Here is a 27,206-nt window from a genome sequence, read left to right on the forward strand (position 1 = left end):
ATGTGTTTGCTAACGCAACTATCTCCACAAACAAGAGACTTGATGATGATACTCGCCTTCAGCAGGTCTAGAGATGCGGATGTGTCCATAACTGAAACTATCACGCACGCTTCTGTCTGATTTGTCTTCCCCATACAACTACCGTACAGCCTATAATAACACTACTACTATTGCCTCCTATGGTTAATCATTGCACACCCATAAAATGAACTAAAAATCAGCAAACAGTGTTGAAAAGAAGTATGTTATCAAGGTGCAATTTAGATTCCATTTCGCGATGATAATCTAACCAGTGTATGGCAATGTGTGTGGCAGTTTATTTATTCAATATTCTCTGTTTGCGCTGCAATTGACGCTATATTGATGTCTACTGTGTAAGACAGACACGTCTATGCGAGGCGCCCGCTGATTCACAGCGACTTTGTCTCTTGCATGTATAGTGGGGTCTATCAAATATTCATCTCACAAACTTCAGGAAATAAAACCCATTTGAGAATCAATGCCGACTCAAGTATCTCATTGCAGGACGTGTAACACAAGAATAGCTTGTGCTTCCCGATGGCTACGCCACGTATCTATTTCAGCAGGGAAATGAATTAACACAATACCGTAGAGGTTAAGGGAATAACAAGCGTGCTTTCACAGGTATGGTGGTATTTTGTGTATACCAAACCAATATCGACTTACACTAGTAATAGATGGGTCTCAAAAACCAATTATTACAGGGTATATCTGGAATGAATGTAGACTGAAACGTATTCAGGCAGGTTAACATAGTTAAGCTTCTTTGATTCGGTTACCGATTGGTTAACGTTAAACAAACAAGCAAGACTCACTGTATTAATGATTGTCAGTGAGGGAGTTTGGGCGCTATTTCAGTTACATCACGGTGTCAACTAAAAGCATGAAAACAGGTCAAATTCTACCTCGGTTAATTACATAACGTCAATGCTGGGCAACAACCAGTCTTGTGTATTCGACTAAACATATTGTAATGGGCGTAAAAGGCAAAATAGCGGTGTGAAAAAATGAGTTGATGACTGAAACTTAGTGATGACACAGAATGGGTCAGCATGTCCTGCTCTATCGGTAAGGACACAGTCTTAATATTGGCAAATCAAGGGTCATGCTTGTTGACTCTGGCATGACCTCCGACCAGCGGCACCTACTGTATATGAAGGACCGAACTAGGAGATTGCATGGAATCGATGTGAGGTCAGTGGAAGCAAAATTCATGACAAAGAGTATGTGTTTGATTGAGAGAATAATCTGGGGCCAAACGCTGTTTTCAACACTGGTGCCGACACACCAAAGGTCCTAAACTGGAGGAGAACACTATGGATGATAACAAAGGTCTAAGTGAGAATGCTGTTGCCGCCGACATGAACTTTACCGCTACCGCCACCGTGCCATTGCTGTCAGTTGAAACCATTGTTGTAACCATTAAAGCATGACTCTGAAAGTCCCGTCGAATGGCGGCGTACATGATTGTGCCTTTGTTGTTTAACAACTCACTCAGCAATATTCCAGCTCCAGGACGGCGGTCTGTAAATAATCGAGTCTGGACCAGACAATCCAGTGATTGACATCGTGAGCATCGATCCACGCAAGTGGGATACGATGACATGCATCAACCAAGTCAGCGAGCCTGACCAACCGACCCCGTTAGTCGCCTCTTACGACAAGCATAGTCGCCCTTTACCGTAAGCACGGGTTGCTGAAACCTATTCTACCCCGGATGTTCACGGGTACGGCGTACATGTCACATCAGCAATACTTCTTAGAACATTGAGTTTCCTGATTGGTCAGTCACCGATTTATGAATGCCCATACAAGTCAGCTGACCGTCCTGTACTGTTATCATGACGTCATTTGTTTGTCACGTCACAATTTACATTGTTCTCAGTTTGATTTACCATATCGCTGGCCGGCACAAGAGAGATCAATCATCTCAGTTTGTATAAACTTGTAAAACTTGGAAAAATACAAAAGTTGGCTTACAGAGTTTTACGAGATAGACGTTCATGTACACGCCTCGATCTTCACAAACACTGTGTTCGATGACATTTCCTTTATTGACATTTCTTCAGGCGTACAATTGACTTCCCTTTGCAAGTGTTTATGACGGATGCCCCGGTAGGGCAGTGTACACTCATTCACCTACTATTTTGATAGTGATTCAAAAACACATGCTTGTTCTATGTAAGAGATTTCTTATGATTGTAGAAATGTTTTGTCGCTTCTATTTACAAGTATAAAATCTCGTGCAGCTATTGATGACTATTGCAAAACAACGGAGGTTCATTGGCATATTCGGGCTCTCTAGGCATACTGCTGGGCATATTATGACATACAGGGGAAACACAGATGAGATGCTGAAGGTAAAATATAGATTGGACACACATGAGACACAGGTGAGACACATAGACATACACAAAGGACAGATGAGACACAGATGAGACAGGTGAGACACATATGACATACACAGAGGACAGATGAGACACAGATGAGACAGGTGAGACACATATGACATACACACAGGACAGATGAGACACAGGTGAGACACAGGTGAGACACATATGACATACACACAGGACAGATGAGACACAGGTGAGACACAGGTGAGACACATATGACATACACATAGGCAATTGAGACACAGGTGAGACACATATGACATACACATAGGACAGATGAGACACAGACGAGACACATCAGACACTGGTGAGACACATATGACATACAAACAGGACAGATAAGACACAGATGAGACACATGAGACACAAAAGAGACACAAATGAAATATATCCTCGGCGAATTGGAAATGAAAAACAAACGCTATTAGTTATAGATGGAACATTGTCTTAACTTTAGCAACAGAGATAGAACAGGTGCTGACCGTAAACAACAGATGGAACACAGGCTTACCGTTAACAACAGAGATGGAGCATTGTCTTACCGGTAACAACAGAGATGGAACATTGTCTTACCGTTCACAACAGATGGAACGTTGTCTTACCGGTAACAACGGAGATGGAACATTGTCTTACCGGTAACAACAGAGATGGAACGTTGTCTTACTGTTTATAACAGATGGAACGTTGTCTTACCGGTAACAACAGAGATGGAACGTTGTCTTACTGTTAACTACAGATGGAACATTGTCTTACCGTTCACAACAGAGATGGAACGTAGTCTTACCGTTAACAACAGAGATGGAACGTTGTCTTACCGTTCACAACAGAGATGGAACGTTGTCTTACTGTTCATAACAGATGGAACGTTGTCTTACCGTTCACAACAGATGGAACGTTGTCTTACCGTTCACAACAGAGATGGAACGTTGTCTTACTGTTCATAACAGATGGAACGTTGTCTTACCGTTCACAACAGATGGAACGTTGTCTTACCGTTCACAACAGAGATGGAACGTTGTCTTACCGTTAACTACAGATGGAACGTAGTCTTACCGTTCACAACAGAGATGGAACATTGTCTTACCGTTCACAACAGTGATGGAACGTAGTCTTACCGTTAACAACAGAGATGGAACGTTGTCTTACCGTTCACAACAGAGATGGAACGTTGTCTTACTGTTCATAACAGATGGAACGTTGTCTTACCGTTCACAACAGATGGAACGTTGTCTTACCGGTAACAACAGAGATGGAACGTTGTCTTACCGTTAACTACAGATGGAACGTTGTCTTACCGTTCACAACAGAGATGGAACGTTGTCTTACCGTTAACTACAGATGGAACGTAGTCTTACCGTTCACAACAGAGATGGAACATTGTCTTACCGTTCACAACAGAGATGGAATGTAGTCTTACCGTTAACAACAGAGATGGAACGTTGTCTTACCGTTCACAACAGAGATGGAACGTTGTCTTACTGTTCATAACAGATGGAACGTTGTCTTACCGTTCACAACAGATGGAACGTTGTCTTACCGGTAACAACAGAGATTGAACGTTGTCTTACCGTTAACTACAGATGGAACGTAGTCTTACCGTTCACAACAGTGATGGAACGTTGTCTTACCGTTCACTACAGATGGAACGTAGTCTTACCGTTAACTGCAGATGGAACGTAGTCTTACCGTTCACAACAGAGATGGAACATTGTCTTACCGTTCAGAACAGATGGAATGTTGTCTTACCGTTAACTACAGATGGAACGTTGTCTTACCGTTCACAACAGAGATGTAACGTTGTCTTACGGTTAACTACAGATGGAACGTTGTCTTACCATTCACAACAGAGATGGAACGTTGTCTTACCGTTAACTACAGATGGAACGTTGTCTTACCGTTCACAACAGAGATGGAACGTTGTCTTACCGTTAACTACAGATGGAACGCTGTCTTACCGTTAACAACAGACGTAACGTTCTCCCACCGTTTACAACAGATGGAACGTTTCTCCCACAATTCACAACAGAGATGGAACGTCGTTTTACCGTTCACAATATAAATAACAACACCCCTTCCAGCCACAAAGTGACATACAAAACAAAACACGTCCCATACAGCCATAACAGTATTTATCTTGTCAGCTGATTTCTACCACTTCTATCTCAAATAACATGGCAATATTTACTGCTCCACCGCCGAGCTACTGATCATTATTACTGACCTAGGCTAAGCTAACAATCTCCCTGCTTACCCCAGGTTATGAATGCTTATATGATAGCTATGTGACTGAGCCTTCAGAGTAGTCATACACCATTCAGCACTTGATGGCCAGACAAGCCAAATCTGAAGAAATAAAATGTCCACACAGTATTGTATATGATGTGGATTTGCAGCATGTTGCTATGGCCGCTGCCGCCATCTATAAAGAAATGACAGTTTCAGCACTGGAGCGGCGCACAATCAATGCTAGCTGTATTGTGTAACCAATTACACGAGTAGCGGGAGCCCGCCAGTCTACTTCTTCACACTGTGTCTTCCACGGCCTTCTAATTGCTCTAATGTATGACAGAGCGAAGGGAGGCCACGGGCGAGTAATGATGATTTGATTGTCGTAAAGGTCCTTCCATGGTCGCATCGACTCGACATAAATGTCATAATTTGTCATTGTCTATCAATCTCAATGATTTCTCTTGCAAGCGCGTGCTAACTGATTAACTCAGAGGGACGGAATGTGGATGTCCAGTGCTGTAAATCTCGAGCCTGCATTGCGGAGCTGTACTTAGGCTCTTACCCAGCACTGACCTGGGTGAACATCCGTCAGACGTCACAACACATAAATAACATAATTCAGTGCATATATTGCCGTTGTGTAATATGTTATAGGAAAGACGTTTTGTCTTGACACTACACATTAACGTGAGGTCATGCGTGGGGCGTGTGATGACATGGCTCAGAGACAAGATATTGTGTCATGTTGTACCTCGGAGCAGGCGGGAGTTCGTTGCAGTGAGGCTAGGTCAGTGTGACATAGGTATGCATTATTGCTCAGGCAATATTTTTTCAAGTCATTATCTCAGGGTTAAAAATCACAGACATAGAGTTTTGTCTTTTACTCACATATCCCTCAAATGAACGAGCCCTGGGTAAAATAGATTGTTAAGGGTCACCTGTACATAGACTGGCAGCCACTATTCAATGTAAACCTACCTGTGTGAGTGAGGGTGTGCGTAATTTATTGCGCCGCTTTAAGCAATATTTGCGCCTATATCGTGGAGGAGACATTTAATCCGCATCTGTGACGAACAATGCTGGAGCTAAACGATGCGAGAGCGCAGTTGGATATCAGGAAGCAAGGGACTTACTTCTAGGTTTGATTCTGGTCTTTTCTTGGGACAATGTGAATCACGTGACGAGCACTGGGGTGATGTGAATCACGTAACAAATACTGGGGGTGATGTGAATCACGTGACAAACACTGGGATCATGTGAATCATGTGACAAACACTGGGGTGATGTGAATCACGTGACGAACACTGGGATAATGTGAATCACGTGACGAACACTGGGATAATGTGAATCACGTGACGAACACTGTGGTGATGTGAATCACGTGACGAACACTGGGATAATGTGAATCACGTGACAAACACTGGGGTGATGTGAATCACGTGACGAACACTGGGTTGATGATAACAACACGACCTCCACCTCATTGCCCCACTGTGCCCCGTAACGGTAATTTCAATGAGAGGTACCAGTTACTACATCCGCAAGTTCTTTCCATTTGTTCAAAACGTGGCGTACGGGAACAAATGTCTCCTTCGCGATATAGATAGTTATGGTAATAAGATACAAAGTTTTATCGATAATTGTGATTAATCTTTGCAAAAATGTTCAAAATGATTTCCCATAACGCGTTAAAATGAATTCTAACAGTCATAAAAAGTGGAAAAATGAAATGTTTAGCAAAGACCAGAAAACATCAATAAAGGCTGGAGTAACGGATGCACCACATCCGGGCACCCCTGCTGTGTCTCAATGCTGGAATCAACCATCAACCCAAGCATGGTATAAATCAGTAGCCTGTTGCAGTCGTCAGGTAAACCTATATTTGATGTAAACGGCTGGTCCATTTGACTTACATTGATGGTTATGTAACTATGTATCTATTTACCTGTTTGCACGAAAATGTAATCACACAAAACAACGATTTCATTATGTCAAATGCCTATTTCAACGTTATATTATCGTGGCATGTTGTTAACAAAAACGATCGGACTACTTTCATATCGCAATTCAGTAATTCATATGATATGCGTTCCGCACATTACAGTAATTCAAGTTCGCATTATCATCAATTGATAATGCCGTTTCAGTGGCAGAGAGGCCGATTAGAGCTGAGATCTTTGAACGTTGATTTGTCTGATTCTTTGAACTAGGAACGCCTACACAGATACAGTGTATTGGGAGCAATAGTCGAACAGACGGGGTGTGCTTCAAATTGATGGCTAATATTGACAACGATATTATCAGCGAGACATTTTGTAAAAAGGCAACGATGACCAGAGCAGCGTCATACATTGTCACTGGGAATACGTAATTCTGAACAATATGGATGGGTGGGTGAGTGAGTGAGTGTAACGCTGCTTTAAACACTATTTGAGTACGAGCCACGACGTGCCCACATGGCGCAGGTTCATTTGTCACAACTCGCTCCTTTCCGTAACCTGCAAGAAGACTCGTTCCCCTACATTCGTCACCACTCGCTCCTTTCCGTAACCTGCAAGAAGACTCTTTCCCCTATCGATGAACGTTATGTGCGAAAATACGGCAAACCAATCAGAATGCGCGTATTTCAAGTTCTTCGTCAAAGAATCCCTCAGAAATAATTTCTGTTTTTACATATGTCTTGCATCTAAAAATATACCCAAGACACAGTTAAATGTGTTCAATCATACTGTATAATTTCGCATGTCCTGATGTGCTTTTAATTTCATCTGAAATATAAATGATATATGGGTAAATATATTTGAACCATTGCGCAACGAGTTGACAATTGTTTTAGGTATGCCCGTTTGCGCTAAGACGGAACCCGGTTGCAAAAATGGCCACGAGAGGGGCACGAGTCGCTATTCGGCTTGTCCCGGAATAACATGAGTTGGTCACGAATGGGCGCAGGTTGTCGGTGCCACGTGTGCGCAGGTTGTCGGGGCCAGGTGTGCACACGCGAGGAGCACGGGCATGTTGTTAGAACGTGGAATGTAATCGAAGCCAATTGCAAGCTACGACTCGATCTCTGATATGAATTAAATGACTCATCCGTGAAGAGGGCGGGACTTGTAAACAGCACTTAACGTTGAGAAGATCATGCGGCGTTACAGAACGTTATCACGCACAGCAGAAAATCTTGGAATGACACATTTCACAATGGCATGGACTTACATATAACTAAACACCTGATATCCATTTATAGGTTATAATTCTCAGATTTTTGTAATTTACGATATGTATATATACTCTCCAAATAAGAGATATTCTAAAATAACAGATGACAACAGAACTGCAGAGTTCGGTGCAGAGTTGGATAAAGAAACAGGAAGGAATATGGCGTAATATGACAATCAGCAAAACAAGTTGGCGGTGTATTGTATGGGTGGAAACAACCAAGAAAGACGAAAGGAGTGTGAGGTCAGAAAATGAACTTTTGACTGTATCAATAATAGGTCACGTCCCACGATTGGTCAAACATTCGTTTATACGGCGTGACATGGTTCGACTTAATGTCCCAATGACATGTTGAAGGAGTCCTGTCCAGTCCCCATTCAGCGACTGGCCCAGTTCGGCTGACGTAGCAGATGACCTTTGACGTCCTCCCTAACAATGACCTATGGCGGAAAGGTGAGGATTCATGGCTGACCATTCATTGTGGCGATGTTTGCTGATGGAGGTGGTCAGTTACAATTCGCAAACGGTGTTCATGAGCGTTATCATATTGAAAGATAAAATATGGACCAGAATGGCGGGGAAACGGCACAAATATTGGCGCCAGAATGTTGTCTCCGTAGAAGTGTCTTGTGACCCTTCCATGGACAATACGCAGTGGCGTTCTGGCAGCCATAGTCATCCCGACCCATATCCCTACAGACCCACCTCCAAATCTGTCATGTTTACAACCGTTGACGATCGCGTGACGTTCGCTGAGAGGCATCTAGGCACGTCCACGCCTATCCAGAAAGTCCAGAGTGAATATGGACTCATCTGAAAACATTACACATTACACGAGGCCATCGGCGATTCCCCACCATTTCGCCCTAAACACCATTAGCATCTGGTTAGAATGTGTCGATTTGTTCACAGGAGCACAACACGTGGTCGCTAAGTATGCAGATTAGCTGTATCAAGCAATGTCTGTCAGTAACTCCGGTGGCCTGGGGCAAATCAACAGCGATTTGATTGGTTGTTTGGGGCCAATTTCTTAAAACGCTTTTCCCTGATGAATCGGCGCTGGACTGACTTCGGTCGTCAGTTGCGAAGCCAATCATTAACATTTCTGCAGAAAGCTGAAACCAAACTCTGCAAATCACAGACTGAGACACATTGGACATATTGACTACCTCACGCTGAGGTCTTCCAGGTTGAAGCATGCCTGTAGCCCCAAGGCGTTCATCACATTGTAGACGATGCATTCCTAATCTCACCACAAGAACTGTATTCAGGCAAGAATAGAGAGCATACATGTTGCTGTGGATAATGAAAATCAACATCACCAATGGCCGAGAGCGACTTGACGACCTTTCACTGAAGTGTCAAATCTAAGAATAACCCCAAATCCACGTGCACGGAGTAATTGCATGTGCTCGGGTGTTGGGCGTTAGCATTTGGTCCCGAAACCGTTCTTTCTCAGGCAGGAATTGTTTGAAGCTGATCTCTCTCCTGATGAAGGATCATGACCTTGTTATTTCGTGATCCCCTACCTTTTTGGGAGAGTATAATTAAAAAGATTTTCTGTGCTGGGAAGAACAATCTTAATGCGGAATCCCTGAATCCCACGTGACGAACAAATATACTAGAAAATGTCTCCACACAAGTAGAGGAACATTACTACGTACCAATGATCCAGACATTTGTCAATAGGAAACATAAAACGCTACCATCCAACTTAACGGGATTTCGGTCGAAATGTATACCATCAGACTTTTTTCATGAGCTCTACTGATCATCGTCGTGTACGAAGCTGCAGATTGTCGATCACCACAGCCGTCTCTGCTGGTACAGGTGCCGAGGAGGGATTCTCGCCAGCGTTAGTGACGTCCCCGGGGCACATGGACCTAACAGCACGGAGTCTGGTAGGGGACTTACACCATCAGCAGCCGCTGCGTCACTCCGGTGCTGTTTTACCGCCCGCCCCATCAATGACGCATGTGTTTAGTTAGGGATATACGTCAATAGTTGTTTTTCGTCTCGGAATTTTATTGGATTTGTTTTAAATAGCAATGTAATTTCTGCCTCGCTACGCGCATGCTATTTTTACACGGTCTATAAAAGTACTTGTATATATTTTAATTGGCATGATTCGCATGTACGATCAATAGACAGGCCAAGTCTGGCGAGGTTTGCATGCTAACCTCCTTCCACATAAACAAACACTCCAAGAAGCATTGCATACATCTTGAACCTCCACTGCACTAAACTTAAATGGTGTTTCGATGAAGCATTGCGTCTTTGCCATGTCCTTGTTCCGAGTGTCTATTGATTAAACTCGTGTGCGGCTCGTCCATTGTCTACGATTCCAGCTGCATGTACGTCTGTCATTCTGTCATATCTCCGAGCATTATGTGACGTCATGAAATCATACGATTTATCTGATGTCACATAAATATGACATATGCAGGTTTGTCAAATATTCAAAATTTATCCAACTGTTATATATTGGCAAATGAAGTGTTATATTTGTCCATAAATATTAATAACTAAAGTAAGGTTATCTGATTGAGGAGAAGGAATACTTGTCAGTCAAACCACCCTGGTAGCGGCGTTACGTAATGCTATGACATGCTAATTGAACACGGTGTTAAGATCTCACATGAACTCAATGATAATAGATAGAATGAAAACATCAACAATCCATACTTTGGTTGTTTCGATATTTAAAGGACTTGTAGACCTCATATCCCTTATCGCGCAGATATTCATCAGCTAAACTAATCATGCATGTGCAACACCATGTACAATGACGACGTTTACTGTGTACGACCCCTTCGACGACGTATACAACGGCATCGATGATGCATGTCGCGACATTTGCTTTCGTTATCCGACGAAGCATTTCAATCAGTCTAATCGGATCCTCGTCTCTCTGTGTAGGTAGTAAGGCGACATGATTGAAGGAAATCGATTTGATTAATACAGAAGAGATGATGTAAACAATGGCATGAAGCCCAGTCCCCAACTATGGTTACGACAAGCCACCCTCTTCCCACTCAGCATGCATCTGCCACACCGTCTCCATGGTAACGATGAAAACACTCAGCTGTTCCCGCGTAAGTCCTTTTAACACTTGTCATTGTTGCTATGGAAACTTTAATCAGAAAACCCTTCGGTATTTCAATATTCCTCGCAGAACATGTTTTTTTTCTTGTTAGAAAAACTTTATCCTGAGGGAGGTGTCTCTGCACCGAACGGTTCTTCCGGCCTACTGAGATCGTTCTGTGTCGCAACGGGTTCGTTTTCAAACATTTTGCCTCAAACCAAAATGGCGGTGACTCTTACGTCACTGGCCGTCTGTAACGACGTTTCACGCGCACTGACTTCCGGAAGCCAATGTGTCTCACGTTGTCCACAAGCCTCAGATTGGCGTCTAAAGTAGCCAGGGGCGATGCTGTTCTTAGTAACGTTGTTACGGGCTGTCCGTGTGAGGGACAAGCTGATCCACATGTAAACAGTCTGACAAACGTTGCAGTTTCTGTGAAAACACAGCATCGCTAAAACTATTAGCACTTCCCTGGTGCCAGCCACTTGTGTGAGTGAAGCAATCGACTACCCAGCCCAGGGAAGCACCGGAGGCCATTCGTCCCTCAGCAATTGGTCGAGAAACTTACACACTACTTGAGTCATTCAAGGACCTATGATGGTGCTACGACTAAATATAGATCAAACATCACATGTTTATTTATTTGTCCAAGGAAAGCTGACGTTTTATGGCTTTTTACTTCATATCGTTACGCTTTGAAGTAATTTGAAGGATTAAGCGACCACGAAAATCCAGCATTACTGTGAAGTAGGACTTTTTACTGTATTGTTACATTGTTCAATCGAACGGTGATTAGAGCATAACGCACGAGTATGAAGAACATCTTATTTTACTTGTGTCGAACTGTTACTATTCACCTTAACTACCTACCCCGTGTAAGATGTCCCCTCACTACCTACCCCGAGTGAGATGTCCCCTCACTACCTACCGTGTGTGAGATGTCCCCTCACTACCTACCCCGAGTGAGATGTCCCCCACCACCTACCCCGTGTGAGATGTCCCCTCACTAAGTACCACGTGTGAGATGTCCCCTCACTACCTACCCCGAGTGAGATGTCCCCCACCACCTACCACGTGTGAGATGTCCCCTCACTACCTACCCCGAGTGAGATGTCCCCCACCACCTACCGCGTGTGAGATGTCCCCTCACTAAGTACCACGTGTGAGATGTCCCCTCACTACCTGCCCCGAGTGAGATGTCCCCCACCACCTACCACGTGTGAGATGTCCCCTCACTACCTACCCCGAGTGAGATGTCCCCCACCACCTACCGCGTGTGAGATGTCCCCTCACTAAGTACCACGTGTGAGATGTCCCCTCACTACCTGCCCCGTGTGAGATGTCCCCTCACTACCTGCCCCGTGTGAGATGTCCCCTCACTACCTGCCCCGTGTGAGATGTCCCCCACCACCTACCCCATGTAAGATGTCCCCTCACTACCTGCCCCGTGTGAGATGTCCCCCACCACCTACCCCATGTAAGATGTCCCCTCACTACCTGCCCCGTGTGAGATGTCCCCCACCACCTACCCCATGTAAGATGTCCCCTCACTACCTGCCCCGTGTGAGATGTCCCCCACCACCTACCCCGTGTGAGATGTCCCCTCACTACCTACCCGTGTGACATATCCCCCCACCACCTACCCCGTGTGAGAGATCCCCTCACTACCTGCCCCGTGTGAGATGTTCCCTCACTACCTACCCGTGTGAGATATTCTCTCACTACATACCCGTGTGAGACATCCCCTCACCATCTACCCTGTGTGAAATATCCCCTCACTACCTGTGTGAGATGTCCCCTCACTAACCGTGTGAGATATCCGCTCCCCAGCTACCCGTGTGAGATATCCGCTCCCCAGCTAGCCGTGTGAGATATCCGCTCCCCACCTACCCGTGTAAGCCACACCTCCCCAGGACTCCGGGGTGATGGGTACAGCAGCGACTAGGACTGAAGGTGTTCACCTCCCAATGGACCGCTCTTCGTGCTACAAGATTCATGTCACATTCCAGGACTTCTTTTTTATTCGTTTAGCGGCATGAGTGAAAAATGATGGGAAGTTGAGTTAGGAATCAATAGTCATGTCTGGCTGGACGTAGAAAGTCTAACACTGAGTGAAATTGCTGGTTCTTGATGCATATTACTGATATTTATAGATGTACTGCGCTCTCCTGTACGAGAAATGATTAGTCACCTCGTATGTCCATCTACAGAGAATCTAGCGCGAGTCCAGACCAATGAAATGGGTGATAAATAATGGAAGGTATATTTATCCTTCCTTCTCTTACCATTATCATACCTATGAGGTATTCAGGCAAAGAAGCTTAGGGTATCAACACATAAAACGCAGCATCCGTCTCCCTGCAATTGGCAAAGTAGACATTTCCGATCTCTCTTTCATATACCTGACAGTGAGAACCAGCTTCATCCTTGATAAACAGACAAAGCTTAGATATTGCGAACCTGGCTTATGTAAGTTAAAAACAAAACAGGCGTACACGCAAACGATAGAGACTGGAAATAATCACAAACACACTGATTTACCATAATTGTGTGTTACACAGATCATACAAGAGCTGAGTATTTTCATTGACAAAGGAAAGAGAAAGAAAAATTGATTGCCTGCTTAAAAGATCCCTTCGGTCTTTGCTTTATATTGTTCGCGCCTAAGTGCAGTGACCTTCCGGGGTCAAGGTCACGACGTGTCATCTAGCCTGTTATTACTGTGTGGGTTATTGATAGACTGGGGTCATTTACAATAACAGTGCGTGTCTCTACAGCAATTTCCCTCTCTCCATATCCACACAGGGGGCCGGCAATAATCATTCCACTTTTTTTCCACTGACAGCCACGGCGGTTCAAGGGCTGGATGCGTATAGACAATGGCGCGTGTTATATATGGACGTATATTACCTACTTAAGCTGAAAACAATAGACACAATACTGAGAGAGAAACAAAATATGCATGTAGATGTAGGAAATATATGTGCTGATATCGGTGTCAAGATTACTGTTGTACTGCTTTATACACACTCTGCTGTGTTGTAGACATCCTTCGATTCAGATTGACAGGTTGACGTTTCAAGACGACAAAGACAGATTCAAGAGAAAACTGGTACAAATGTAATACTCAGAAACATGCGTTTCTCTTTATACTGGAATCTGATTTGAAATGTAGAGCACAGAAATGTCAGCTAGAGACCTACAAAGACGTGCAACAGACAAAACCAAATGATTTCGGGCAAAAAACTGACAGTTTTGGTCTCAGGGGGGATTTCCATCCTCGGAGTGAGCGACTGATGAGCGACTCTTGGGATGTTCGTGAGATGGTTTGACGGAGGCTGGACTATTGAAGAGGTCTTTACGGAGACTGGTACAACTCGTATTCCCTTACTCTGCCTCCAACTAGACTCAGGGGTGGCGTCACGTTCCACGACGCCATCCACAGACTCTTGTATCTGAGTGCTGTCTTACAGGAGCTTCCATGTGCCTGTGGTTCTGGCTGAATTAGGGGAAAGAAAGGGAGATTGGGAATAATGAAATGGTTATTTAGAAAAGCTGCAAAGGAAATTACTGCTGCTTTTGCAATCTTTTAGTGCACGCGATTCAGAACGGGGTTTTTAAATGCCCCTGTAAAGAACTTCAAATCTCAGGATGGAATTCTTTCAAGAAAAAAACCCGGTTAACTTTTTAAGTTGATACCGAAGCTATATTACGAGCTTGTGACCTTTCAAGTAATTGAACACGCTACAATAGAATCTCCTTTTTACAGTTAGTTCATTCATACAGCAGACTCGCAAATCTACGGAGCAGAGAAACTTATAGGTTCCCCTCGCACTTCATTCACCAACCCATTCATTTTGTTGATAATGATGTGAACTGCTGTAGATACCATATTCAGATTTCTGGTTTCAGAGTTCCGAACAAGCGTCTGTGTCTAGTTCTGTGTGCATGACAATCTGCTGTGTGGGCATTTACATGATGATAGCTTTGTCTCGCATAGTGTAACGTTACTCAATCCAGATGTGACCATATATGTGATTACTGGATCTGTGTTTTGTTTGGATTAACTTATCACGGTAATCACGGTAATCATGGATTAATGCAACTTTGTACATATGTCGGGCGTCCAGATTGACAGAAATTCACTATACGTAAGTGGTAGTGATCTACCGTAGTCTGCAACGTCTCAGAGAGCATTTGATTTACTAGTCAAGATGGCGACGAACTATTACCAAGGGACCATGCAACCAGATTCAGAGGTACCGGATCCTGCTCTAGCCTCCTTGCTTGTACCAGACTTGTCTGTGACTCTTCCTTGATCCCATCTGTCAATATTTGACCAAGTAAAGAACTTTGTAGTCCAGTGGAGGTTTAAATTACCGAGTACTACCCGACGGTAAGTACCCAACAGGGACAACGACTAACTGCCTATAGAACGACTGGTCTCTCAACTGAATGCCGAAAGTCACTCAACGTTTGCAAGTCTTTTTTCATAAGCCTTTGATGCGAAAATAGTTTCAGTGTGTCATATTTAATCCATGTCTTCAGTGTCATTTCTTTTGTAGTCCAAGTCGAGACTGTACGGGTTTTCTACTTCAGACAGCGATTGAAGCCGGATCACACCTGCCCCACTCTCCTGTTCCTTCCGCGCAGACAAATAGTGCTTCAAAACGCTGCGATGTCAGATTATTGAGTTTCTAGGCCCAGGAACGGTTGGGAAACGATATTATTCCAGATACGTATGTAAGTGTCTAATCTAATAATGTTTTATGTATTTTGTTTGTTTGTTAATTTGTTGTTTAACGCCGCACTCAGCAGTATTTCAGCTTTATGACGGCGGTCTGTAAAACATCGAGTCTGGACCAGACAATCCAGTGATTGACATCAAGAGCATCGATCCACGCAATTGAGATACGAGGACATGCATCAACCAAGTCAGCGAGCCTGACCAACCGATCCCGTTAGTCGCCTCTTACGACAAGTATAGTCGCCTTTTACTGCAAGCACGGGTTGCTGAAGACTTATTCTACCCCGGATCTTCACGGGTCGTTGGATGTGTATTAACCATAGGGATATGAGTATCGCGAAAGTGTTTTCGGGGTGTCACACGAGAACTGTATTTCCTTCACGCTGCAAGAAACCAAATGTGAAGTGCTTTGACTGCTTAAGAGGTGAAGTGAAATGCCGTTTAACGTCGCATCCAAAATTATGGCACTTATATGCATGCACGTGTGTGTGTGTGTGTGTGTGTGTGTGTGTGTGTGTGTGTGTGTGTGTGTGTGTGTGTGTGTGTGTGTGTGTGTGTGTGTGTGTGTGTGTGTGTGTGTGTGTGTGTGTGTGTGTGTGTGTGCGTGCGTGTGTGTGCGTGTGTGTACACGTGTGTGTGTCGGCTTGTGTTAGTCCGGACTAATGCCGATTTTAAAGTGCTAGCCCACTGAGATATGGTGCCGCAGTTTCAACATGAATACCCGACTCAGATTAACTATACTGACCGACCAGTCCATGCTTTAGCCCCCTAATGATGAGCGCAAGACAGGGTAACAACAAGTACCATCTTTTAACGTCTTTTGGTATGACGCGGCCGGGGATCGAACCCCCTAGCCCCCGCTCTACCAGTAGACCACGGAGGCGTTCGAACCTAACGTGGCGGCATGTTAATGTTTCCTCGTAGAGCTGAAATTCCTACCACAGGAGACACACACGATAAGAGTACCTAGGCTGTCACAAAGCGCACATATGTAACTCAGAAGATAAACAAATAGTAATTGTCATGTGGGACCCTCAGAATCCGGAATGAGAATATGGCACATTTCATGTTAAATATTTATGTAATATAAAGTAGAAGACAAACAAATTATGAAAACAAAACCAGTAATATGTTTTGACAAAAATGACTGCCTGAAACATGTGTTATTGTTTTCAAGGAACATGGGGTATGCTCACTATCATATTAGTATACATGATACTGTTGACATTGATATATCTACATTGAGAGAGTTATTAATAGTTGATCTGTTCAAAGTAAAAGCTACAATGTTGTAATATTATTTTATAATAGATAATAACTGCAGACATGACGTATATATGGAGACATGCAGATATTGTAAAAAAATAAACCCACAACGTTGTGAATGCGTTTGTTATTTTTAACAATGAACCCTACTTCTCTATGAGAGTTACTTCTTAATGGTAGTATGTATACTAGCGTAGCCTGATACGTCAATTATTCACACTGTCTAAAAGTGTTAATATCTCGCTACACGGAAACTGGGTTAACGTTTACCACATAGCAACATGGCGAAGTCCTGTCTCCGTCCCTCTCGAGAGACAGACCCGCTTTTCGGAAATAGGTCAACGTTTCACAGCAGCGAAATGCCGTATGGTGAAATAGGTCGGATAGAACTAGACTGGCACCCTTCACTTCGCCTCCGCCGGCGAGGAACGAAAGCGCAGGCAGACCAATAATAGTGAATGAGCATGCTTTTACGCCGCTTTTAGCAATAGTCCAGCAATATAACGGCAGGGGACACAAGAAATGGGCTTCACACATTCTACCCATGTGGGTAATCGAACCCAGATCTTTGGTGTGACGAGCGACCGCTTCAACCACTACCGCCCAAACCAGTAAGAACATAAACATGTTTAGTGTAATGATTTACAGTTAGAAATATTTTAGAAAATATTTTCATAATTATTTACGTATTTGGTAAGTACGCATAATATCATACACATGTGATGGCCCATGCCCCCATGCCTCCATGCCCCAATGTCATTTTCTCAAACTCATATAAAAAAAGGCACGGCGCCTGACCCCATGCAATAACGTGGCTCAATGCAATAACGTGTCTGCAGGTACAGATGGACGTAACTGGATCTGCAAATGTTTCAAATGATATATGCTCTATCGCTGTGATACCAGAAAATAAAATAAGGACGTTCATGCAACTACAACCAGTCGTAGTGTTCAGTTTTTACTTTCGTTTTCGTGACGCACCAGTGACGCACCGATGCAACTGACAACCATGACATCACAATCAAATGACATCACTAATGTCTTTGCTACTGAAGCGGTATTTTTTTCACTTAAGACACTGCTTATGACTGTCTACAAACTGAAGAATTGGAAGAATGATAGATGATAATATAATCTCACCCTCGTGTCTTTGATATAAAAAATATCATCACTCGTTATATTTGATATATAAAAACATTCAGGTGGGATTCTCTATATCCGAATGCTGGACTTCCTCATTGATAACATCTATGTAAAATTTGGGGGTAAGACATTTAGGCAAGAAGTAGGCATCCCGATGTGGACCAATTGTACTCCCACTCCTTGCTGATCATTTCTTTAAGCATATGCATAAGAATTGTACCTCGGATTCACAAAGTCAAAGCAAGGTAATTTGACTAAGAAGTTTAACTTAAGTTTCAGATGTATCGATGATCTGATATCGTTCAATAACCATCACCTAGCCAGTCCCTTCCACTGATTTACCCACCTGAAATAGAGGAGAACAGTGACACCGCCTCATCTGTTTCATATTTAGATCTCTGAATAAAGATTCAGAGTGACAAAACACTCTCCCTAATGTATGACAAGAGGGATGACTTCAACATTCCAACAGTCAACTTTCCCGCCATGAGCTATATTCCAGCAGCTCCAGCCTTTGGTGTCTACATTTTATAATTTTTAGATACAATCGAGCATGCTCTTTCTACCAAGATTTCGATTCAAGGCCTCAGTATCGCTTCAAAACAGTTATGGCAGATATGTGATGGATACGGTCACCTTTTCGCGAACATATGGCATCGGCACTTTTTGTTATTGATTCATAAACATCTTGAGATAGTCGGGGAAATTTTATGGCATTCCCGTTCACCATCAACCACCACCACCCACCTTCCCCACTTCAATACAACCACCGTTCACTTCACACAACAACACCTAGCTTCTCCTCGACGATACACCCCTTCCTTTAACAATCACCAACAATCACCCATCTCCTCCAACAATACACCACCACCATCTTCCCCTATAATACACTACCACCATCTTCCCCTACAACAACATCAATCTTGTCTTCCAATACACCACCACCCATCTTCCGTCTACAATACAACACCACCATCTCTCCCTCTACAATACACCACCACCATCTCCCCCTACAATACACCATCACCATCTCCCCCTACAATACACCATCACCATCTCCCCCCTACAATACACCACCACCATCTCTCCCTACAATACAACACCACCATCTCTCCCTACAATACACCATCACCATCTCCCCCTACAATACACCATCACCATCTCCCCCTACAATACACCACCACCATCTCCCCCTACAATACACCATCACCATCTCCCCTTACAATACACCATCACCATCTCCCCTTACAAAGCACCACAACAATCTCCCTCTACAATACACCACCACCATCTCCCCTACAATACACCACCACCATCTCTCCCTACAATACACCACCACCATCTCCCCCACAATGCACCACCACAATCTCCCCCTTCAATACACCATCACAATCTCCCCCTAAAATACACCACCACCATCTCCCCTACAATACACCACCACCCTCTCCCCTTACAATACACCACCACCATCTCCCTCTACAATACACCACCACCATCTCCCATTACAATACACCACTACCATCTCCCCTACAATACACCACCACCATATCCCCCTACAATACACAACCACCATCTCCTCCTACAATACACCACCACCAGCTCCCCCTACAATACACCACCACTATATACCTCTACAATACACCACCACCATCTCCCCCTACAATACACCTCAACCATCTCCCCCTACAATACACCACCACAATCTCCCCTACAATACACCACAGCCATCTCCCCTACAATGCACCACCACCATCTCCCCCTATAATACACCACCATCACCACATACCCCTACAATACACAACCACCATCTCCGCCTACAAAACGCCACCACCATCTCCCCCTACAATACACCACAGCCATCTCCCCTACAACACACCACCACAATCTCCCCTACAATACACCACAGCCATCTCCCCTACAATACGTCACCACCATCTCCCCTACAATACACCACCACTTTCTCTCCTTACAATACACCACCCTACAATACACCACCATCACCCCCGTACCCCTACAATACACCACCACCATCTCCCCTACAATACACCACCACAACCATCTCCCCCTACAATACACCACAACCATCTCCCCCTACAATACACCACCACAATCTCCCCCTACAATACGCCACCACCATCTCCCCCTACAATACACCACCACCATCTCCCCCTACAATACACCACCACCATCTCACCCTACAATACACCACCACCATCTCCCTCTACAATACACCACCACCATCTCCCCCTACAATACACCACCACCACCTCTCCCTACAATACACCACCACCATCTCCTCCTACAACACACCACCACCATCTCCCCCTACAATACACCACCACCATCTCTCCCTACAATACACCACCACCATCTCCCTCTATAATACACCACCACCATCTCCCCCTACAATACACCACCACCATCTCCCCCTACAATACACCATCACCATCTCCCCTACAATACACCACCACCATCTCCCCCTACAATACACCACCACCCTCTCCTCCTACAATACACCACCACCACATCCCCCTACAATACACAACCACCATCTCCTCCTACAATACACCACCACCAGCTCCCCCTACAATACACCACCACTATATACCTCTACAATACACCACCACCATCTCCCCCTACAATACACCACCACCATCTCTCCCTACAATACACCACCACCATCTCCCCCTACAATACACCACCACCATCTCCCCCAACAATACACCACCACCATCTCCCTCTACAATACACCACCACCATCTCCCCCTACAATACACCACCACCATCTCCCCCTACAATACACAACCACCATCTCCTCCTACAATACACCACCACCATCTCCCCCTACAATACACCACCACCCTCTCCTCCTACAATACACCACCACCACATCCCCCTACAATACACAACCACCATCTCCTCCTACAATACACCACCACCATCTCCCCCTACAATACACCACCACCCTCTCCTCCTACAATACACCACCACCACATCCCCTACAATACACCACCACCATCTCCCCCTACAATACACCACCACCATCTCCCCCAACAATACACCACCACCATCTCCCTCTACAATACACCACCACCATCTCCCCCTACAATACACCACCACCATCTCCCCCTACAATACACCATCACCATCTCCCCTTACAAAGCACCACAACCATCTCCCTCTACAATACACCACCACCATCTCCTCCTACAATACACCACCACCATCTCCCCCTACAATATACCACCACCATCTCTCCCTGCAATACACCACAATCTCCCCCTACAATACACCACCACCATCTCCCCCTACAATACACCACCACCCTCTCCTCCTACAATACACCACCACCATCTCCCCCTACAATACACCACCACCATCTCCCTCTACAATACACCCCCCCCCCCCCCCATAAACCACCACCATGGCCCCCTACAGTACACCACCACCATATCCTTATACAATACACCACCATCTCCCTCTACAATACACCACCACCATCTCCCTCTACAATACACCACCACCATCTCTCCTTACAATATACCACCACCATCTCTCCTTACAATACACCACCACCATCTCCCCCTACAATACAACACCATCTCCCTCTACAATACACCACCACCATCTCCCCCTAAAATATACCACCACCATCTCCTCCTACAATACACCACCACCATCTCCCCCTACAATACACCACAACCATCTCCCCCTACAATACACCACAACCATCTCCCCCTACAATACCCCACTATCATCTCCTCCTACAATACTCCACAACCATCTCCCCCTACAATACACCACAACCATCTCCCCCTACAATACACCACAACCATCTCCCCCTACAATACACCACCACCATCTCCTCCTACAATACACCACCACCATCTCCCCCTACAATACCCCACTATCATCTCCTCCTACAATACTCCACAACCATCTCCCCCTACAATACACCACAACCATCTCCCCCTACAATATACCACCACCATCTCCTCCTACATTACACCACCACCATCTCCCCCTACAATACACCACCACCATCTCCCCCTACAATACACCACCACCATCTCCCCTACAATACACCACCACCATCTCACCCTACAATACACCACAACCATCTGCCCCTACAATACACCACCACCACCTTCCCCTACAATATACCACCACCATCTCCCCCTACAATATACCACCACCATCTCCCCCTACAATATACCACCATCTTCCCCCTACAATACAACACCACCATCTCCCCCTACAATACAACACCTCCATCTCCCCCTCTACAATACGCTACTACCATCTCCCCTACAATACAACACCACCACCCCCTACAATACACCACGACAACTACGAACTTTCTCTCGGTCCGGAACTTAAGTCCACATTTAAGGGGAACCAAGTCCCATTTGTAGTACACAGCCGCCTTTCCTCTTCTCATTCCATCACCTCCAAGTTTCGTTCGAAGTAAAACACACAATGACGCCACCCTAGCAAGCCTTCTTTGAAGTACACCAGTACCCCCACTCCTCCAGCCTCCCCCTTCAGCACCCCTGGTGTTTCCTCTGAAGTATGTCACTGGTCGTCCCCCCGTCCTCCCCGACTCCTGGTAATCCCTTGTGTACTTCATGGCCTACTCCGCTGTGAGGACTCGGCAACCTCCGGATCAATGTCGTTGCCGTCCACGTCAATAATCAGCCCTGTACTCCTATTTCGTTCTGGCACACCTATATCTCCATATCTTTCTATTCGTTATGAATTTTACATGTCCACTCTACACAGATTCTCCTAGTATCAATGGGACGAGTTAAATGGGACGATGTTCATGGTACTGTGAATATGGCACATGCCTCAGCAGCAAGGATACCGACATAATTGCACATTCGACGTGTTGTGTTTTATTGACGTTATTATTTAAGCATACACGTACAAAATGAACGAACGTGTGTTCTATCGATATTGTCTGCAATGACATTGTGGAGATGTATTTTAACATTCTCTGCGATGATGAAGCCACCCAACACGTGGACGGCGAGGGCACATCTCCCAGGACACACTAACATATAAACTGCTGGACTTACGAAAATACTCGTGTTGGATGGTGGCTTAAAATGAAACAAACAAGATATGGCCATGGTGTATTTGATACGGGTATCGTCATTGCGTTGTGGACCTTATGTGTGCAGTGTTTCAGTGACTGTGTTCCGCCTTGTAACGTTTTGATAACGTTCGTAATTGTTTGGTCCAATCCAGATTTCCAGCGTATACTTTCTTTTACCCAGCTGTTTATATTCCATATTTCAAGTCAAGCATAAATGCTACAGAAAATGTACCCTATATAAATGAGATATATGTGGTTGACGAGTTATTCAATACGTTGACGTTGCTGAATCTCTGTTCAGCAATATATGTCAAAATATATCGCCCGAAACATCAAATGACACACTATTCCTGGATGACAGTATTCAATGTCGATGAAAAATCAATATATTAATACAAAGTTATTTCTGAGGTGAGGCCTTAGGGTTCTTGGGTATCCCGTAACAAAATTAACTAAATTACGAACCTGTTTTCTCGCGTCAGTTAAGGAAGCTACTGGTCCAGACCAACAGTGCCGGGAGCGTTATGTACCGTGCAGAGCCCTTGGGACTTCCAACATGAAGGTCCCCTGGCTCATAGTTCCGTACCCGACTCTCCTCACACATCGGATCAGGGAGGCTACGTATACATTGTGGCTCACCGGATCGTGGGTTCCAGTATCCGACTTCAGAACAGTAATCCGTGTCGCGGTGACTGTCGCAGAGAGTCTGCTGCGTCTGCCGTTACACCGCCGCTCCCTGTGCTAGTCCGATGCGTGCTCCGAGCTTAAAGGCTCATCAATACGATACAATATTAATTGGAAATGATTACAACGTTACGTGCGCGGCCTCCTGGGCGGACATTGATTGTCGCATAGCTCCAGCTCTGCTTGGCGACAACAACTGCTTTTGCCTCATTTAACATATGTAGAATAATTTTCGATGAATATATATCAACTGGATCTGAAATAATTACACGAGTGGTTTGTTTTAGTGTTTAATAATTTTACACGGTATTTACCTACGAAACAGACGCTGATTTTTGTGAAATGGCCCAAACTGATTGTCAGTCACGTGACTTCCGGTACATCCGGTCACGCCACACGGTGCTAGGTTGTCATTGATTTGGTTACGTTATATAATGGCAGTGGTAAAACAAACAAAAGTTGTTCCCTTCGCCACGTCAGGGGCAGCCGTAACTTGAGAACATCACCGATATGATCCGAGCTGGGGGTCGACACGCCGGCTACCACTGCACGTTGCGCGTTAACGATCACAACGTCGCCTCGATCGACAACCACACCAGCGTGATAGTTTCGGTCATCTGACTCTGAGGGAAACGTTCAGATGGTAAGAAGATACTGTTCAACATTCACATCCACTGACATTTGTGGAACCTTCCGATCAATTAATATTGGAAACTGTTATATTTCATCCTCAGGTATGTGTTATTAACATTCATGAGCATCGCTCCGGGTTGAGATAATTGTGGTGTTCAAGTTTGTAATGGTGTCTTTAAATGACACACCATATTCGATAGGAAGCGCCTCTAAAAGTTTTTGGCACCTACTTATTACACATGCAGTGAGATTGATTTGCAAGGGTGTCAGATGAGTTTGCAGGGGTGATTGAGATGGGTTTTCAGAGGGTGAGGGAGATTGGTTTGCAGGGGGTGAGGGAGATGGGTTTGCTGGGCTGATTGCGATGGGTTTGCTGGGAGTGAGTGAGATGGGTTTGCAGGGGATGAGTGAGGTGGGTTTGCAGGGAGTGAGTGAGGTGGGTTTACAGGGGTAATTGGGATGGGGTAGCAGGGGTGATTAGGATGGGTTTGCTGGGGTGATTGCGATGGGTTAGCAGGGGTTATTAGGATTGGTTTGCAGGGAGTGAGTGAGATGTGTTTGCAGGGAATGAGTGAGGTGGGTTTGCAGGGAGTGAGTGAGGTGGGTTTACAGGGGTAATTGGGATGGGGTAGCAGGGGTGATTAGGATGGCTTTGCTGGGGTGATTGCGATGGGTTAGCAGGAGATGAGTGAATTAGGTTTGCAGGACGTTAGCGAGGTGGGTTTGCATGGATGATTGGGATGGGATGGCAGGGGGTGATTGGGGTGTTTTGGCAGGGGGTGATTGGGGTGGGTTGGCAGGGGGTGATTGGGGTGGGTTTGACGCCACTTTGGACTGCAGTACACTCACTCCATGTCAGCTGATTGTAAGAGGACAGCCAGGTGGGATGTAGATAGTAGATATATATTAGTAGATATATACCACTGTTGCCACGTTCAGAGCCTGGATATGGCGCTGACAAACTCAGAAGCATAACCAGTGCGAGTCTGCGATACCGACCCAAGATCACATTAGGTATCTGGCACACCCAAGGGGCGTATCTCTGTCCAGAACACTTGCTGCCGTGCCAGACACGACCGACGCAAGCCTGAAGTTACCAATTAATATTCATAGCAACGATACGTCTTGTATTGCATAATTGCCTTATGGGTATTCTTGTATTACCTTTCAACAGTATAAACATTATGAGGTGAATTTGGAAAACTCATAAACTGTCACTTTGATCTGTCGTCTCTCATTTACAACCTGTTTGTTGTACTCCGTTATTATTGTTGCACTCCGTTATTATTGTTCTACTCCGTTATTATTGTTGCACTCCGTTATTATTGTTGTACTCCGTTATGTGTCCGTATCATGGTGAGTAGTTGCTTCACGTTACAGCGACCTCGATTATGCCAAACACGAATGTTTTGTAAAGGCAAATACATGTGTGCATATTCATTATTATCACATTATTCCAAACTTGTAAATTAAAAATATCCGCACAATAAGAATCAGCATGCAGACTCGAGAACCTGACAAAACAAATTCCATTGTGCGTAAAAAGAGAACAATAGTGAAAGGAATTATATGAATAGGTCGCCGAAACACAGGTGTTCGCGAAATGAGTTATACACTCACACAATTTTCATTTACCCAGTAAGAGTCCTCTTTGTTTGTTTGTTGTTCAACGCCAGACTCAGCAATATTCCAGCTATATGACGGCGGTCTGTAAATATTCGAGTCTGGACTAGACAATCCAGTGACTGGCGTCATGAGCATCGATCTACGCATTTGGGACACGATGACATGCATCAACCAGGTCAGCGAGCCTGACCACCCGATCCCGTTAGTCGTCTCTAACAGCAAGCATAGTCGCCTTTTACGGCAAGCATGGGTTGCTGAAGACCTATCCTACCCCGGATCTTGACGGGTGTAAGTGCCTTGAGTAACAATGTGTACCAATTCCATGTGACGGTCCTAGCATGGGAAGACATCGTGCGTCATGTTAACAAGCAACGTGTGCGCATACATTCAGTGCTGTTTATAGAAGCATAGTGAAGCATCGTGTTGATTACAAGATGAACCTGAACCACAAGGGGTTGTGACGTCAGGGTCCTAGACAGAACGTGTGTGGAGTTCGTGAGGCAGGTGTGCAAGGCCGTGCTCCGAAATGTCATGTGAGGAGTTCCTCGATGAGAGGCTGGGCTGTCCATGCAGACAACTTGTTTTCTCGTACATTATACATGGAAATAATCAGTATATATGTAAAGGTTAATTACAAGCTGACACAGTCTAACAAAGGATGAATTACATCAGGTGTGTTCTGCCGAGTGTAGAATTTCTGCAAATTAACGAAAGACGTCAATGTTTTATCAAATATCCATAAATTACGTGTAAGAAATCAAAAGGCTTCATGTTTCATTAATAACTGTTTTTATGTGTAGAGGGACAAAGCCTCTGAAATTGAAAAGATTCGCGTACATTTATGTTCTTATTTGCTTAAACATGTTCGTGAACTAAGACTGACAAATCCTACATAGAAGGCACTTCAATGAGGTCTAACCTCATATCATCTCTCTCATCTCATTTCCAGATTTAGATCTTCATATATCTCTTACTTGCATTTTCCTTGTCAGTTTTCATACAGTCCAAACGGGTCAGCAAAACTTTAAAAATATATTTCCCAGGCGCTGATTTAGTGAG

The 27,206-nt window shown here is 44.7% G+C and overlaps 1 protein-coding gene across 1 annotated transcript in view; it reads right to left on the reverse strand.

Moving 5' to 3' along the window:
- The window catches only part of LOC139465949 (muscarinic acetylcholine receptor gar-2-like), a 236,575-nt gene extending 212,696 nt beyond the window's left edge, over window positions 1-23,879 (reverse strand). The window contains exon 1 of the mRNA XM_071247959.1: window positions 23,670-23,879. The gene's annotated coding sequence lies outside the window, so the exon portion shown is untranslated. The remainder of the gene's footprint in view (window positions 1-23,669) is intronic.
- Window positions 23,880-27,206: the final 3,327 nt, after the last annotated feature.

Source organism: Haliotis cracherodii, unplaced genomic scaffold (genome assembly GCF_022045235.1).
Source record: "Haliotis cracherodii isolate W230 unplaced genomic scaffold, xgHalCrac1.p SCAF_18, whole genome shotgun sequence".
Taxonomy (NCBI): domain Eukaryota; kingdom Metazoa; phylum Mollusca; class Gastropoda; order Lepetellida; family Haliotidae; genus Haliotis; species Haliotis cracherodii.